The sequence below is a fragment of the Melospiza georgiana genome, chromosome Z, assembly GCF_028018845.1.
Source record: "Melospiza georgiana isolate bMelGeo1 chromosome Z, bMelGeo1.pri, whole genome shotgun sequence".
In the NCBI taxonomy this organism is placed as follows: domain Eukaryota; kingdom Metazoa; phylum Chordata; class Aves; order Passeriformes; family Passerellidae; genus Melospiza; species Melospiza georgiana.
In genome coordinates this window covers 55,960,877-55,978,616 of record NC_080465.1, presented here as the reverse complement: position 1 = coordinate 55,978,616, position 17,740 = coordinate 55,960,877, and positions in this window count along the sequence as shown.

Here is a 17,740-nt window from a genome sequence, read left to right as displayed (position 1 = left end):
GGACGTGAGGGTCACTGAGGGAAAGGTGGGTGTCCCAATGCTGAGGGCACACGTGGGTCACTAAGCAGACTTGGGCCTTCCCCAGCAGGTTGCAGGTGTCTGGCCTTATGTGTCGTGTTACAGTGGTTGTGCTGCTGCCTGGTCCTGTCCCTCTTGTCACCCTCACCCAACCTGGACCCTCTGACCTGCCTTCAAGAAACCCTGTTGCATCAGACATGGTGTCAAGAGCCCTCCTTCACCTGCCGCTCCAGCGCACATTACAAGCTCCGGGCCTGAGAGCAAGGTGGGCTGGGGCAGCTGGTCTCTCAGACCAAGAGGGAACCGCTCTCGACAGCAGCGGGCCATGGACGTTCCCCGCACCAGGGGATAAAATCATCTCCAAGTTTAGCTAGTAAGGTAGTAAGGTAGAAACCATTAACTGCCGGCAAATCTGGCACTAGTCTCTAAGTTCCATTAGGTTTCTTTATTGCTAATCTAGGAGGAATACATTTTGACTCCCATTCTTCCAATAATCCTGATGTCAGGAATTTATTCATTGTTGCCTCCGTTCTTTTCCCAGCCTATAGTCTTCAAAGGTATTGCTTTCTGACTATGGCCTAACTCTTGTCTGCAGCTCAATTGTAATGGGGTCTGCTCATTTGGATTTTCCTGGGCTATCAGTATCCCATACTCTTGGCTACACCTGATTCAATACTTGCTCTAAATAGTTATTCTTGTTTGTTGGTCTTGTGTCAATTGTCAGTCCTACTGCTAAACCCAATTTGTCTTCAGGTACCTTCAACTTAATTTTTCTTTTCCTAAACGGAACTGCTGTATCGAAATTTTCAAGCAAATCTCTGCCTAGGACAGATTTGGGTGCGTTTGGTAAATAAAGAAACTGATGGATTGCCAGTTTCTTCTTGATTTTCCATTTAAGTGGTTGCAGGAAGAATGCATTTTCTGGCTGGCCCGTGGCTCCTATTGCTTGAAGATAGTTCTCACTTTTGGGTATCAGTGCTTGATTCAAGAGTGAAAAATGGGTTTCCACTATTTATTGAAAATTCCACCTCTTCATCATCCTTTAGCCTTCTTTTAACCTGCTAGGGTAAGAAGTGCTAGGGTAAGAACTGCCCGTCTCGGTCATTTCTTATCATCTAGAGCGGCTACAAGAGTTTGGTGTACTTTGTCTGCTAACTCTGGGCACTGGCCCTATTTCCAGTGTCCTTATTTCTTACAATATGCACATTGATTTGGCCCCAGCTTGGTCTGTGCCTGGTTTGAAACTCCTCTGCCTCTGCTACTTTTGCCCCTGCCTCTGTTTCATGCGCGTCCTCTCCCTGGTGCTGATCCAGAGCTGCCACCATGGCTGCAGGGAGTTCTTTTTCTTTTTCTCTGTCTTTATCATCATACACTTTCGATGCTTTTCTCATTAATGCCTTTAAGTCTCTCTTTACAGGCTCTTTCAGCCTCTGAAGTTTCTGCCTGACACCTGGGCTAGATTGCCCTAACATCAGGGAAACGGACTGCTGCTTTCCCATATCCGACCAGGGATCCAGAGCTGTGCTTTATGTGCAGCTGCTCACAACCTGTCCACAAAGTCAGTGGGTGACTCGTGCTGGCCCTGTGTAACATTATCTATTACTGACCAATTTATTGCTTTTGGACTAGCATTTTGTAATTCAAATTTGACTAGTTCCTGGCATCTGGTTAACATTGCACAGCTGCCTGCATCGTTCGGGTCCCACAAAGGGCTTACAATAGGAGACAGCTGGTCCACTGTGCCTTGTAAGGCTCCACTAGCAATTTGTCCCTGCGCACGTGCTCTGGCTACCTTGATCACCAACTCTTTGCTGGTTTTGTTAGCTCTGTCAACATCAAATCAGTAGCACCTCACTCTGGGTCTTGATTCTTGACTATGCACTCCAATCTTTTTGCTACTTTGCCTGGGTTTTCTCTATACATTTTCACTTTTTCCCACCAACGGTTCCGCTCACTCGGAGAAAAGCAGATGTTCACACACATGGCTTCTCCTGGGCGACTCAAGACTAGCCATAAGCGGGGGACTAAAGGCAAAGCTTTCTTGGTTTTATTCCTTGTGTTGGTTGTCACTGGGGGTCTCTGAAAGTGTCCCCTCACCTCATCCTCACTGCCATCTGGGTTTCATTCAGGGGGCCGCGTGGTTGGCTGAAGGGGAGTGTACTCGAGCTGGCCTGGAGTAACTCGGCTGTAAGTCTTGGACACCTAGGACACAATCTTCCTGGTGCATTGGAGCCATTTTCAAACATCTCTGCCCTATGCTGGATGCTGAACAGCTTTATTTTCTGCCTCTTTTCTCTTTCCAAAGTTAGGACTAAAGGTCCTATGGGGCCAAATAAAAAAGCCACAATTCTTTCTGCCCCTCAGGTTTATTCTTCAGGGTAAAAAACATGTCTGCATATATGACTGGATCTCATTTTTCTTCTTTGCTTCAAAATAACATCAACTGTAAAAATGTATCATAAAGTTTCAGCAGGGGTCACTTTTCATCGCTTCCTAATTGACACCAAGGCTACCATTGGGTAGGCTATTTCATCCAATTACCTTTCTTTGAAAAATTACCCTCTGGCATTCCTCCCAAATCTTTCTCCACTGCTAAATTACGTTCTAGTGGACTCTTTTTAATACCATCTTTACTTCTCGTCTTGTTCATTCTTCATGCTATCAAAATTTCAAAACTTAACAGGATCTAGTAGTACTTCTCCTTTCCTTCTCTTCATCCCCTGTATACTCCACTTCACACACATGGGCTGTCTCTCAGTCACCCAGCACCAATATTCTTTTTTACAGTCCTAACAAGCAATGAAAATAAAAGGATTCCACGTTCCACACAACCTTCGCGGAATTGGGGTTTGATCAGACATAAAACGAATTTCTTAAAAAACCGCCTAAAGTCATACCCGGGAGTATATACTCGTGTCAACCTGGAGTTCACAACCCTTGACTTTTGATGTAGTGTCTAAAAGATTGAGTGACTGCTCGATGTTGTTCAAACGCTTCTCAAAGTCAGACGAGCTCGGTGCTGTGCCCATTTCCCTGGCGTGTTCCGGTTGGTGTTTATTTGTCAGTTAGCGTATGATGGTTTGTTTTCACGTAGCCCGTGCTTTCCACACGTTGGTTTACCCCTAGGTTTTGCCCTCCGTCAAAGCTGTCCCTCATGCCATTGCCCACTCTTTGTTCCAGCTCCTTCCCTGCCTGTCAAGATCATGCAGCTCTTTATTCCTGAACCTTCCCTGTCAGTTTTGCCTTGGACCAATCCCTGACTGCACCACCCCTTTGGAATTCCCCTGTTGCTGCAAGCCCCGCTGGTCCAGGTGACCTACCTTCTCCTCCCATCTGGCCTAATTAGTCCCAAGCAACTGATGTAATCCCCTGGCTCCTTCCCTGCAGATTCCTTATTGATCAATCCTCTGTATCCACCGCCCGAGTTGTACCCCTATAAAATCCCACGCACAGAAGTGCTGGCGCCTCTTTGCTGCTGAATCCTTCCCTTGGAATATACCTTTGCCTCTAGAACCTCCCTATCCAGGAGCCTCCTCCTTCTCTTTTGCCTGCTCCGTGCTGCACTTAGTAGATCCTGAACCACTGAGCAGTGACTCATCAGGTTCAGCCGCAGGCAGAACCCACGCCTTGGCCATTCCCCACTCCTGGCGCAGCGCCGCAGTTTTCCCAAGAGCCAGCCCGGGCTCCGCTGGGCTGCGTCACTGGGGAACCTGTCCCAGTGCCTGACCGTGCTCTGGGTGAAAGACCTTTTCCTGATATGGAAATGAAACTTGCCCTATCCCAGCTCCCTGCCCTTTTCTCCAGTGCTGTCACTGCTCCCAACAGTGACGAGAGCTGCAGCAGCCCCTCCGATTCCCCTCAGGAGGGTGGTGAAGACCACAATGGTGCCCTTTACTCTCCTCCAGGCAGAAGAAAGTGGCCTCAGCTGCATCTGGGGCTTCCCCTCCAGACCACACTCCATCCTTGCAGTCCTCCTTTGCATTCTGGCTAAAGGCTTCATATCTTTTCCTATTGTCCTGCCCAAAACCGTGCCCATCTGCTTCCAGCACTTCTCTTGGCTGCTGCTTTAGGGTGTGGGCACCATCATCAGAGACACAGAACAGCTTGTCCTCCCACAGTTATCCTTATCCTCTGCACTTGCACGTGTCTGCCTTGATGTTCACTGGGGAACTTCCCACTTTGTGGCCACTCATTGCTGTGCTCAGCAGGGACACGGTTTTGTTTGGACGGGAGCTGCCGGAGCGACATATGCAGCCACTGAAGCCGAGAATAGCAGAGGCTGGGCAGATTCTATTTGTCCCAGAATGCAGGAAAGAGAGTGAGAAAAGCACAAGGAAATTTCAGACTTTGTTACTTTGTAATCTAATTGCCCCGGGGAAACTCAGCAATGGATGGTGCTCCGCTGCTACTGCCAATGCCTTCCATGAGAAAAATTCATTGCAGGAAGGAGCAACATCATCTGACAGAGACCAAGTGTGCCAGCAGTTGCTCCAGCTGCTCCTGCCATCAGCCCCTGCAGGAAGGAGCACAGCCCCCAATGCACGTGGGCTTTGGCTCCCTCTGGCACAGAAGCCCCCCGGGGGCACAGGTCTCTGGGGCAGGAGACGGGCACCAGCGCTGCCAGGGGCTCGAGGGGTGGCGGGTCTGCTTGGCCGGCCACTCTGCCACACCTGCTGATGTCAGCGCTCCCCGGGCCCCAGGGCTCAGAGCAGCATTCGTGCCCGGGCCCACACCTTCCTTGTGCAGTCACACCCGCAGGTTTAGGATGGCCACCAGCTGGGACGTGTCCCAAGGAGGCCGTGCCAGTTTCCCTGCAAGGTCCCGTGCCCTTCCCAGCGCGGCTGCGTCAGCAGCCCTGGAGGCTCCTTCTGCTGCCCCTGAGCCCGCAGAGCAGGGCAGCCTTTGCTGATGCTCTGAGCCCTGTCTAAAGGGCCCTTGCTAAAGATCTTCTCGGCCTGGCTTAGACACCTGGGGCCAGGCTTTCCTTCCAACCTGGGCCAGTTTGGGTGGGCTGGGGGCAGCCCCGAGGCAGGCGGCAGTGTGTGCAAGGGCCCTTGGTGACACGCTGCAGCATGGTCACCGTGGCATCGAATGGAACCGGGTGTCCAAGGGCCCTTTGTGACACCCGGTGGCATAGGAGCTGGCGGTGACAAGAGCAGGCCACAGTGCTTGGAGCACACCGCGGGACAGGACAGGACAGAGCGGTGCCGTGAGGAGCCCCCGCACAGCGCGCTCGTTCGCGTCCCACCCGGAGATTTTCTTAAGCATTGTTCCTGCAGCTGAGCTCCAGGCCAGACCACAGGACCTTCTTACCTGTGGTCTCCCTGAGGCTTCTCTTCTGCAGGTGCCCTTGAGGCCAGACCACAATCCTTCACAGGAGTCTCCTGTCCTTGTGGCAGGAGCCCTTGAGACCGAGTGCAGGACTTGCTGTCCTGTAGCCTTCCTGAGGCTTCTTTCTTGACGGTGCCTTCCAGGCAGGACTGCAGGACTTGGTGACTTGGAGCTTTTCCAAGGCACCTCTCCTGCAAATAGCCACAAATCCAGTCCGAGACATGGAGCAGCGACCCCCAAAAGTGCCCAAGCTGGCCTGGGTGGAGGAGGAGGAAGAAGGCCCTGCAGCTGCCCTGGCACAGGACACTGAAGAGGTGGTGCCATTCCAGCCACCACACGAGGGTGAGTGGCAGAGCTGGGCAACAGGACTGGTGCCTGCGGCCAGCTTGGCTCCACGCCATTCTGTGCCGGGCCGGGCCGTGCCGGGCCATGCCATGCTATCCCCTGGGGACATGCCCCTGGACAGGACGGAAGAGGGGCCGGGCAGACAGCCCGCAGTGGCCGTGCTCCATCCCCTGGCGCATCCCGGGCCTCTCTCTGCCTGGGGAGCGCAGGGCTGGGCCCTGTAGTCCGGCCCCTCCCGCAGCCCCTCATCTCTGGCTGCGCTCGCTCTTTGCCAGATGCAGCCCCGGAGCGCACACAAGAGCAGGAGTCCCGCCGTGGCCGCTTCCGCAGAACAGCGCAGGTACCTGCAGCCATCCCCACCTGGGCTGGGCCTGCTCTCCCTGCTCAGCCCAGCACCGTGTGTGCAGCACTCCATGCAACATCCCTGCCTTCTTGCCCTTCTCCTACAGTTTGTTTGCAACTTCATCAAGAGGATTAAGGAGGAAGAGACCATGGGCGCAGGCCCCAGACCATACTCGCCCATCTTCCAAAGCAAGAGCAGTGCTGCCCTGCTGGCTATGCTTGTAGAGGAAGATGTTTACAATCCCAAGCAAGTAAGCAGCCTGTGGCCAGGGTTTGATCCCCCCAGGAATTGCTTGGCCTCCAAAGGCAGGCATGCTGGCTGCTGTGAGCCTTTCAGGCCACATGGCAGCGTGGTGGCAAGGGAAGCACCCCTCTGCAGAAGCTGGGAACATTGCTCTCTCTGGCAGCTTTCCAAGTCTCCCGGTGCCTTCTCCAGGTGCCTGCCATGGTCAGCTACATCCACCAGTGGCTCTTGGCCAATGATTCTGCTGAGCACAGGCTGGACAAGACCCTGCTGGATCTCACCGAAGCACAGCCAAAGGACGCCGTCATGACGCTCCTGCGTGTGGCCCCGTCCTGTGACAGGTATGGGGCCCACCTGCCCCTGATGGGCTCCCCAGCCCATCACCCTGCACAGCCTGCCCCAGGTATCTGACCAACAGAGAGCTCCAGGGCCCTCTGGCTGCTCCCTTTCCCAGCCCTGGCATGGCAGCCCCTGAGCCTGCTGCCACGCTCCCTTGCTGCCTCTCAGGGCTCTGTCCCCACAGGGCTGGGCTGTCTGGGTGCTGCTGCCAGGGGGGCAGTGGGCAGTGGCAGAACTGGCAGCCAGCTCAGCTGGCCCCGGTGCTGTGTCTGAGACCCCCCTGAGACACAGCTCTAACCCCGCAGAGCTGCCATGGCCATGTGGAAGACCATCATGGCCTCAGCCAGGACTGCGGAGCTGGCACAGCTGATACTCCTGGATGTGCTGGGGAGCTGGCCAGAGCACAGCACCTGCACCTCCGGTGGGGGCGAAACGGCTGTCTTTGCCCTGGCTGTGAGTTTCTGCAAGTGGCCTTTGCTGGCCCCAAGGCTGCCTCCCCAGCAGCTCTCCATCCTCCTTCCCCCACTGCATCTCCCTGCCTCAGGCGCTGGCCTCAAACCTGGCCCAGGGGCAGCTTCAGGGCCACCAGGCTCCGTGCTCCCCCTGCGCCTCTCCTGGCCTCTCCCTGCCACGCTCGGGCCCGGCCACACGGACACCTGGGCACTGAGCGCTGTCTCGGGGGCTCTGTCCTTTGCAGGCAACGGTGGTGATGTGGAAAATCCTCCAGGTGCCCTGTCTCCCACGGATATTGAGGCTGTATTTCCCCCAGCTATTTGTGCATCTGCTCTTCCAAGTGTTCTTCAGCACTCTGGATACGCCAGAGGAGGTCCTTACCTTCTGGAAGGCATGCCAGGAAGAGCATGGCCTTGCCACCAGCCCCAACAGGTGCTCCGTGCCAGTCCTCCTGGCCCTGCCACGTGGCCTGCCAAGGAGCCAGTGCTGCCTGTGTGACCTGGGCTTTGCTCTGCACACAGGTTTGCAGTGCGGACCCTGAAGTCCCTGCTCTGCCTGCTCCGCTGCGAGGATGTGGTGGTGGCAATGGAACGCAGGTGTGCCTGGGACACGCTGCTCTCTGTTGACACTCACCACTTTGCCGTGGCTCTGCTTGCCAGGTGAGACCCCCTTCTCCCCACGGCCTCTGACATTTGTGCTCTGTGCCCAGGTGCCCCACTAAGTGCCCGTGGTAATGGGCGGGAGGGCCTTGTCCCTGAGGGACAGCCAAGCAGACTGGAAAAGGCTGGGAGAGGAGGCTGCCCATCAGCAACCAACTCCCAAATGGCCCAGGTCCCCTTGCTGGAAGGGTGCTGGGGGAAGATGAGAACTAGGTGAGCCACTCCTGGGAGAGGTTTGCCCCACTGCCTCAGGGGTCTTGTTTCCTTTCTCCCCTCTTCAGAGAAATTCGCCGTCTAGCCATACACTTCTGTTCCGCGGTTGCATTCTACCTGCTCGCCCTGCTCGGCCAAGAGATGCCATACTGGGATTTCCCTGCCCTGGCATTCCTTGTGGAGGTGAGCCTCAAGGCCAGCACTGCCTGGCTGAGCTGCCTCCCAGCTCTCTGCCCTCTCGTAGCCACAGCTGCCAGGACAAAGACACCCGTGCCCGTGCCCTGTGCTGCTGCCTGGGCCATCTGCTGCTGCCTGGGCCCGGCCCTTTGCGCTTCTGGGCCCTGTGCGCTTCTGGGCTCCTGCCGGCCGGCTCCCCTTTCACTGCCCTGTCCCTTTCAGGTCCTCGACTGCCTGGACTTGAGGGAATGCAGTGACAGTCTTCTGGAGATCATGGCACAGAACCTGCAGAGCGAGCACATGGCGAGGCGTTACTTGGCACTCAGAGGCCTCGTAGTGCTGGGCAAGAATCCCTTGATGGTGAGAATGGGCCCGTGGCTGAAGCCCTGCAGGCAGCGTGGGGCTGGGCAACGCAGTCGCTTGGCCTTGCCTGGCCTTCGGGCGCTGGGGCAGCTGCTCCCAGCTCTCCTGCCTCCCGCTTCAGCTGCCCGAGTGCTTCGGGACAGGCCTTTGGCCTCTGGGCCCTGCGGCAGCAGGGCGGCCTTTCACAAAGTTGGCTTCCACGCAGGCCGAAAAAATGCGGAGCCTGACTGAAAGTCTTGTGGAGCTCCTGGAGGAAAATGATAGTGACATGATCAGGATGACCATTCTTCTACTCAGACATTTACTCCTGGATAATGGTGCCCCAATACCCACCCCCATCGCCCTGCAGCTGGCTGAGGCGCTCCTGCCACTCTTTGACCGCGTAAGGCTCTGTGCCCACAGCCACGGCCACTGGCTGCTGCCCGCACACTTGGTGCCCTGTGCAGATGCAGGCCTGTGCCCTGGGGGGCCTGAAGCAGCTGATGCTCAGCTCTTTTGCCCTTCTCTTTCATACAGGATGATATCCAGGTGCAACTGAGCTCCATGTCTGTCTTTCAAGAGATGCTCGACTTATTAACAGAAGAGGGAAGAAAGGCCCTGAAGTCCCGCGTGCGCCAGAGCCTGCTCCCACTCTACTTCCACTGCCATGATGAGAATCAGATTGTTGCTGAGGTGAGCACTTGTGGCCAGCTACTGTCCCCCTGGCAGGGGGTTGCGCTGCCTCCTGCCCTGGCACCTTGCGGGCTGCAGCCTCTTCCAGCCTGTGGCATCGGCTGCCTCCTGTGCCCTGCACTGTGGGGCCATCAGTGGGTCTCTGCTGCTCTCCAGGCCTCCCGGGAAACGCTGCATTCTACGGCCAGATTCCTGAAGAGGAGGGATCTCCAACAAATGCTACAGGTGGATCAGAGGTTTGGCGAGTGCCTGGTAAGAGCAGCCGAGAAACCCCAGCCTCAGCCTGCAGAAGGCCCCTGAGGGCGGTGCTCAGTCTGCGGGACTGGCAGCTGTGCCCCTGCCCGCTGCTGCTCCCAGAGGCCGCGCAGCCTCTTCTCCAGGCTCCCGTGGGCCCGAGCCGGGCGCCCACGCAGTCCCGGCCCAGGAGGGCGGCGGGGCGGCACCGCGGCTCCCCGGGTAGCAGCCGGCCCTCCGGCCCCGCCCCTCGGGAGCCCGGCGCCAGCTGCTGCTGGCCACGCCTCAGGGCTCTGCGAGCAGGGCAGGGCCGGGCCTGGACGGAGGCAGCGCCCGGCCCGAGGCCTGGGCCCGCGCCAACCCTTCCCTCCTGCTGCTCTCTCCAGCTGGCAGAGGACAGGAGCCGAGCAGCCGAGCACCTGCGCCGGGCCCTGCGCTACCTGCAGAGCCCACAGGAGCCCCTGCGAGAGGCGGCCGTCAGCTTCATGGGTGAGCCACGAGCCCGCGCTCCCTCCCCTGCCCACCGCAGCTGGGCCCCGGCCCCGCCTGCTGCCCCGGCAGTGCCACCCGGGCCCGGCGCCGTGGAGGCCCGCCGGGCCCGGGCATTGCTGCTGCTGCCCTCTGGCAGCCGTGCCCTTGGGCGGCAGCATGCGGCAAAGGCTCGGGCTGAGCCCTGCGGGGCCAGCAGCCCGTGTGGCCACAGCGCCGGCAGCGCCGCTGGCAGGGAGCTGTGCTGCTGGGGCCGTGACAGGCTCTGTGTTCACAGGGATGGCCGGCCGGCACCTGAGGGGGCAGCAGCAAGAGCTTCAGCTGATCTGCAGTGGTGAGTGAGTGAGGGCAGCGGGCTGACTGCGGGGGCAGGCACGGGAAGCTGCAAGCCCTGCCCCGGCTGCGGAGGGCTCTGCTCCCGTGGCCAGATCACACAGACATTTCAGGGCCACGTGTGGCATTCGTGGCCAGCAGCTTTGGGCTGATCCCCTCGGTCCCTGCTCCCTGCGGGCCATGGCAAGAGCCTGCCGGGATGACCCTGCCAGGGGGTTCACCTCGGCTCCCTGCACATCCGGGATCTGACCTTGGCTCTGTTCCTCTCTCTTGCAGCCCTTGAAGAAATGGCCTATGACAGCAGTCCCGCAATCAGAAATGCTGCAATTGAATCTTGTTTAGTTCTCCGGGCTGTACAGAGAGCTCCGTACTCCACATGGCATAAGCTGCGAGATCAATTCCGCAGTGCATGGAAGAAACGGCCTCGTCTGTGGGGCACTGCCTTGCTGTTCTGCTGCAGCTCCTCAGAGAGATGATCTGCGCAAGGCTCTGTCTGCTGGGCCTCTTGAGCCAGCAGGGGTTTTCTTGTTCTTCTCTTCGATTTTTGTGTTTGTATTTTCCTTTTTGTTGACAATGTAAATATAGAGTATCTTCCAATACACAGAGTCCCAGGATCTTTCTTTTCCTGCACAGTGTCCGTAGGGCATAGGGGAAGAGGGGCAAAAGGGTGCTTGTGCTCATCCAGCTGCCCAAGCGTGCAGTGTTTCAGGGAAAAAGGCCAGAAGCCCCTTGGCCTCTGGTGGTTCTGCTGAAGCCTTTGTGCTGCCGACAGAGCAGCTGGGCAGGGGCAGGAGCTGTGGGGATCCCTGCCAGAGCGGTGCCTGGAGATGGTCACAAGCCCTGTGCCACGCAGGAAAGGCCATCCGCGTCCTCCTGCCCGTGTGCTGCTGGTTGCTTTGCTGAGGGCTCCCAGGTGCCTCTGGATGGGGCTTCTCTGGAGCTGCTGTGGGGCTGTGGCGCTGCTGCCGGGAAGCTTGGCCGGGCTGGGGGACACCGTGAGTCACTGGTAAGCCCTGAGCAATGGGTTGGCAGAGGCCATAAGCAGCCTCCTGGCAGCCGCCTTGATCCTGACAGCCGGCTGCTCTGGCGCTTCCTCGGTGGCCGGTTGGAGGGACCCCCTGGAATCAGGCGTGGAACCCTGGTCCTGGCTTTTCAGGCCTCTGAGGCCAGGAGTTGCGGGGCTGGGCGTGTGGCCTGTGCTCCAGACTGGAGCCCCCCGCCCCTCAGCCTTAGGCATTGAGCTCCACTGCCTGCTTGCTGAGTCTTGCTCCTGTTGCTCCGGGGGAGGCCTAGCTCTGTGGCTTTACATCCCATTGAGCCAGAAGAGCAGCAGCTTGGATCCCAGAGGGGTCACAGAAAGGCCCTCTTGGACAAAGGGCATTCCTGTCATTCCCAGGGCAGGGCCACATGAGAGTGCAGCGGGCACCTTCAGGGCCACCTGGGCCACCTCTCTGTGTGCAGGGCTGGCTCTTTGCTTTGCTGCTCTCGGCCTTTTGTCGTCGTACTCCTTGGGCTGCCTGCAGCGAGGGGCAGCCCTATAAGGAGGGTGAAAGGCCCCGTCTCCCACATGTCAAGGCGGAAATGCAGCTCTCCCGGCCCTCAGCCCACGCTGTAAGCAGAGCAGAGCCTTTTCCCCAGCCCTGATGGCTTTCTGCCTGCTTCTGGCCCCTGGCCACCATGACCCACTGCACTCGCTGTGAGTCACCTACAGGATGGCTGGTGCCTCTTAATTTGCTGACCCTGGGACGTGAGGGTCACTGAGGGAAAGGTGGGTGTCCCAATGCTGAGGGCACACGTGGGTCACTAAGCAGACTTGGGCCTTCCCCAGCAGGTTGCAGGTGTCTGGCCTTATGTGTCGTGTTACAGTGGTTGTGCTGCTGCCTGGTCCTGTCCCTCTTGTCACCCTCACCCAACCTGGACCCTCTGACCTGCCTTCAAGAAACCCTGTTGCATCAGACATGGTGTCAAGAGCCCTCCTTCACCTGCCGCTCCAGCGCACATTACAAGCTCCGGGCCTGAGAGCGAGGTGGGCTGGGGCAGCTGGTCTCTCAGACCAAGAGGGAACCGCTCTCGACAGCAGCGGGCCATGGACGTTCCCCGCACCAGATAAAATCATCTCCAAGTTTAGCTAGTAAGGTAGTAAGGTAGAAACCATTAACTGCCGGCAAATCTGGCACTAGTCTCTAGGTTCCATTAGGTTTCTTTATTGCTAATCTAGGAGTAATACATTTTGACTCCCATTCTTCCAATAATCCTGATGTCAGGAATTTATTCATTGTTGCCTCCGTTCTTTTCCCAGCCTATAGTCTTCAAAGGTATTGCTTTCTGACTATGGCCTAACTCTTGTCTGCAGCTCAATTGTAATAGGGTCTGCTCATTTGGATTTTCCTGGGCTATCAGTATCCCATACTCTTGGCTACATCTGATTCAATACTTGCTCTAAATAGTTATTCTTGTTTGTTGGTCTTGTGTCAATTGTCAGTCCTACTGCTAAAACCAATTTGTCTTCAGGTACCTTCAACTTAATTTTTCTTTTCCTAAACGGAACTGTTGTATCGAAATTTTCAAGCAAATCTCTGCCTAGGACAGATTTGGGTGCGTTTGGTAAATAAAGAAACTGATGGATTGCCAGTTTCTTCTTGATTTTCCATTTAAGTGGTTGCAGGAAGAATGCATTTTCTGGCTGGCCCGTGGCTCCTATTGCTTGAAGATAGTTCTCACTTTTGGGTATCAGTGCTTGATTCAAGAGTGAAAAATGGGTTTCCACTATTTATTAAAAATTCCACCTCTTCATCATCCTTTAGCCTTATTTTAACCTGCTAGGGTAAGAAGTGCTAGGGTAAGAACTGCCCGTCTCGGTCATTTCTTATCATCTAGAGCGGCTACAAGAGTTTGGTGTACTTTGTCTGCTAACTCTGGGCACTGGCCCTATTTCCAGTGTCCTTATTTCTTACAATATGCACATTGATTTGGCCCCAGCTTGGTCTGTGCCTGGTTTGAAACTCCTCTGCCTCTGCTACTTTTGCCCCTGCCTCTGTTTCATGCGCGTCCTCTCCCTGGTGCTGATCCAGAGCTGCCACCATGGCTGCAGGGAGTTCTTTTTCTTTTTCTCTGTCTTTATCATCATACGCTTTCGATGCTTTTCTCATTAATGCCTTTAAGTCTCTCTTCACAGGCTCTTTCAGCCTCTGAAGTTTCTGCCTGACACCTGGGCTAGATTGCCCTAACATCAGGGAAACGGACTGCTGCTTTCCCATATCCGACCAGGGATCCAGAGCTGTGCTTTATGTGCAGCTGCTCACAACCTGTCCACAAAGTCAGTGGGTGACTCGTGCAGGCCCTGTGTAACATTATCTATTACTGACCAATTTATTGCTTTTGGACTAGCATTTTGTAATTCAAATTTGACTAGTTCCTGGCATCTGGTTAACATTGCACAGCTGCCTGCATCGTTCGGGTCCCACAAAGGGCTTACAATAGGAGACAGCTGGTCCACTGTGCCTTGTAAGGCTCCACTAGCAATTTGTCCCTGCGCACGTGCTCTGGCTACCTTGATCACCAACTCTTTGCTGGTTTTGTTAGCTCTGTCAACAGCAAATCAGTAGCACCTCACTCTGGGTCTTGATTCTTGACTATGCACTCCAATCTTTTTGCTACTTTGCCTGGGTTTTCTCTATACATTTTCACTTTTTCCCACCAACGGTTCCGCTCACTCGGAGAAAAGCAGATGTTCACACACATGGCTTCTCCTGGGCGACTCAAGACTAGCCATAAGCGGGGGACTAAAGGCAAAGCTTTCTTGGTTTTATTCCTTGTGTTGGTTGTCACTGGGGGTCTCTGAAAGTGTCCCCTCACCTCATCCTCACTGCCATCTGGGTTTCATTCAGGGGGCCGCGTGGTTGGCTGAGGGGGAGTGTACTCGAGCTGGCCTGGAGTAACTCAGCTGTAAGTCTTGGACACCTAGGACACAATCTTCCTGGTGCATTGGAGCCATTTTCAAACATCTCTGCCCTATGCTGGATGCTGAACAGCTTTATTTTCTGCCTCTTTTCTCTTTCCAAAGTTAGGACTAAAGGTCCTATGGGGCCAAATAAAAAAGCCACAATTCTTTCTGCCCCTCAGGTTTATTCTTCAGGGTAAAAAACATGTCTGCATATATGGCTGGATCTCATTTTTCTTCTTTGCTTCAAAATAACATCAACTGTAAAAATGTATCATAAAGTTTCAGCAGGGGTCACTTTTCACCGCTTCCTAATTGACACCAAGGCTACCATTGGGTAGGCTCTTTCATCCAATTACCTTTCTTTGAAAAATTACCCTCTGGCATTCCTCCCAAATCTTTCTCCACTGCTAAATTACGTTCTAGTGGACTCTTTTTAATACCATCTTTACTTCTCGTCTTGTTCATTCTTCATGCTATCAAAATTTCAAAACTTAACAGGATCTAGTAGTACTTCTCCTTTCCTTCTCTTCATCCCCTGTATACTCCACTTCACACACATGGGCTGTCTCTCAGTCACCCAGCACCAATATTCTTTTTTACAGTCCTAACAAGCAATGAAAATAAAAGGATTCCACGTTCCACACAACCTTCGCAGAATTGGGGTTTGATCAGACATAAAACGAATTTCTTAAAAAACCGCCTAAAGTCATACCCGGGAGTATATACTCGTGTCAACCTGGAGTTCACAACCCTTGACTTTTGATGTAGTGTCTAAAAGATTGAGTGACTGCTCGATGTTGTTCAAACGCTTCTCAAAGTCAGACGAGCTCAGTGCTGTGCCCATTTCCCTGGCGTGTTCCGGTTGGTGTTTATTTGTCAGTTAGCGTATGATGGTTTGTTTTCACGTAGCCCGTGCTTTCCACATGTTGGTTTACCCCTAGGTTTTGCCCTCCGTCAAAGCTGTCCCTCATGCCATTGCCCACTCTTTGTTCCAGCTCCTTCCCTGCCTGTCAAGATCATGCAGCTCTTTATTCCTGAACCTTCCCTGTCAGTTTTGCCTTGGACCAATCCCTGACTGCACCACCCCTTTGGAATTCCCCTGTTGCTGCAAGCCCCGCTGGTCCAGGTGACCTACCTTCTCCTCCCATCTGGCCTAATTAGTCCCAAGCAAATGATGTAATCCCCTGGCTCCTTCCCTGCAGATTCCTTATTGATCAATCCTCTGTGTTCCACCGTCCGAGTTGTACCCCTATAAAATCCCACGCACAGAAGTGCTGGCGCCTCTTTGCTGCTGAATCCTTCCCTTGGAATATACCTTTGCCTCTAGAACCTCCCTATCCAGGAGCCTCCTCCTTCTCTTTTGCCTGCTCCGTGCTGCACTTAGTAGATCCTGAACCACTGAGCAGTGACTCATCAGGTTCAGCCGCAGGCAGAACCCACGCCTTGGCCATTCCCCACTCCTGGCGCAGCGCCGCAGTTTTCCCAAGAGCCAGCCCGGGCTCTGCTGGGCTGCGTCACTGGGGAACCTGTCCCAGTGCCTGACCGTGTTCTGGGTGAAAGACCTTTTCCTGATATGGAAATGAAACTTGCCCTATCCCAGCTCCCTGCCCTTTTCTCCAGTGCTGTCACTGCTCCCAACAGTGACGAGAGCTGCAGCAGCCCCTCCGATTCCCCTCAGGAGGATGGTGAAGACCACAATGGCGCCCTTTACTCTCCTCCAGGCAGAAGAAAGTGGCCTCAGCTGCATCTGGGGCTTCCCCTCCAGACCACACTCCATCCTTGCAGTCCTCCTTTGCATTCTGGCTAAAGGCTTCATATCTTTTTCTATTCTCCTGCCCAAAACCGTGCCCATCTGCTTCCAGCACTTCTCTTGGCTGCTGCTTTAGGGTGTGGGCACCATCATCAGAGACACAGAACAGCTTGTCCTCCCACAGTTATCCTTATCCTCTGCACTTCCACGTGTCTGCCTTGATGTTCACTGGGGAACTTCCCACTTTGTGGCCACTCATGGCTGTGCTCAGCAGGGACACGGTTTTGTTTGGACGGGAGCTGCCGGAGCGACATATGCAGCAACTGAAGCCGAGAATAGCAGAGGCTGGGCAGATTCTATTTGTCCCAGAATGCAGGAAAGAGAGTGAGAAAAGCACAAGGAAATTTCAGACTTTGTTACTTTGTAATCTAATTGCCCCGGGGAAACTCAGCAATGGATGGTGCTCTGCTGCTACTGCCAATGCCTTCCATGAGAAAAATTCATTGCAGGAAGGAGCAACATCATCTGACAGAGACCAAGTGTGCCAGCAGTTGCTCCAGCTGCTCCTGCCATCAGCCCCTGCAGGAAGGAGCACAGCCCCCAATGCACGTGGGCTTTGGCTCCCTCTGGCACAGAAGCCCCCCGGGGGCACAGGTCTCTGGGGCAGGAGACGGGCACCAGCGCTGCCAGGGGCTCGAGGGGTGGCGGGTCTGCTTGGCCGGCCACTCTGCCACACCTGCTGATGTCAGCGCTCCCCGGGCCCCAGGGCTCAGAGCAGCATTCGTGCCCGGGCCCACACCTTCCTTGTGCAGTCACACCCGCAGGTTTAGGATGGCCACCAGCTGGGACGTGTCCCAAGGAGGCCGTGCCAGTTTCCCTGCAAGGTCCCGTGCCCTTCCCAGCGCGGCTGCGTCAGCAGCCCTGGCGGCTCCTTCTGCTGCCCCTGAGCCCGCAGAGCAGGGCAGCCTTTGCTGATGCTCTGAGCCCTTGCTAAAGGGCCCTTGCTAAAGATCTTCTCAGCCTGGCTTAGACACCTGGGGCCAGGCATTCCTTCCCACCTGGGCCAGTTTGGGTGGGCTGGGGGCAGCCCTGAGGCAGGCGGCAGTGTGTGCAAGGGCCCTTGGTGACACGCTGCAGCATGGTCACCGTGGCATCGAATGGAACCGGGTGTCCAAGGGCCCTTTGTGACACCCGGTGGCATAGGAGCTGGCGGTGACAAGAGCAGGCCACAGTGCTTGGAGCACACCGCGGGACAGGACAGGACAGGACAGAGCGGTGCCGTGAGGAGCCCCCGCACAGCGCGCTCGTTCGCGTCCCACCCGGAGCTTTTCTTAAGCGTTGTTCCTGCAGCTGAGCTCCAGGCCAGACCACAGGACCTTCTTACCTGTGGTCTCCCTGAGGCTTCTCTTCTGCAGGTGCCCTTGAGGCCAGACCACAATCCTTCACAGGAGTCTCCTGTCCTTGTGGCAGGAGCCCTTGAGACCGAGTGCAGGACTTGCTGTCCTGTAGCCTTCCTGAGGCTTCTTTCTTGACGGTGCCTTCCAGGCAGGACTGCAGGACTTGGTGACTTGGAGCTTTTCCAAGGCACCTCTCCTGCAAATAGCCACAAATCCAGTCCGAGACATGGAGCAGCGACCCCCAAAAGTGCCCAAGCTGGCCTGGGTGGAGGAGGAGGAAGAAGGCCCTGCAGCTGCCCTGGCACAGGACACTGAAGAGGTGGTGCCATTCCAGCCACCACACGAGGGTGAGTGGCAGAGCTGGGCAACAGGACTGGTGCCTGCGGCCAGCTTGGCTCCACGCCATTCCGTGCCGGGCCGGGCCGTGCCGGGCCATGC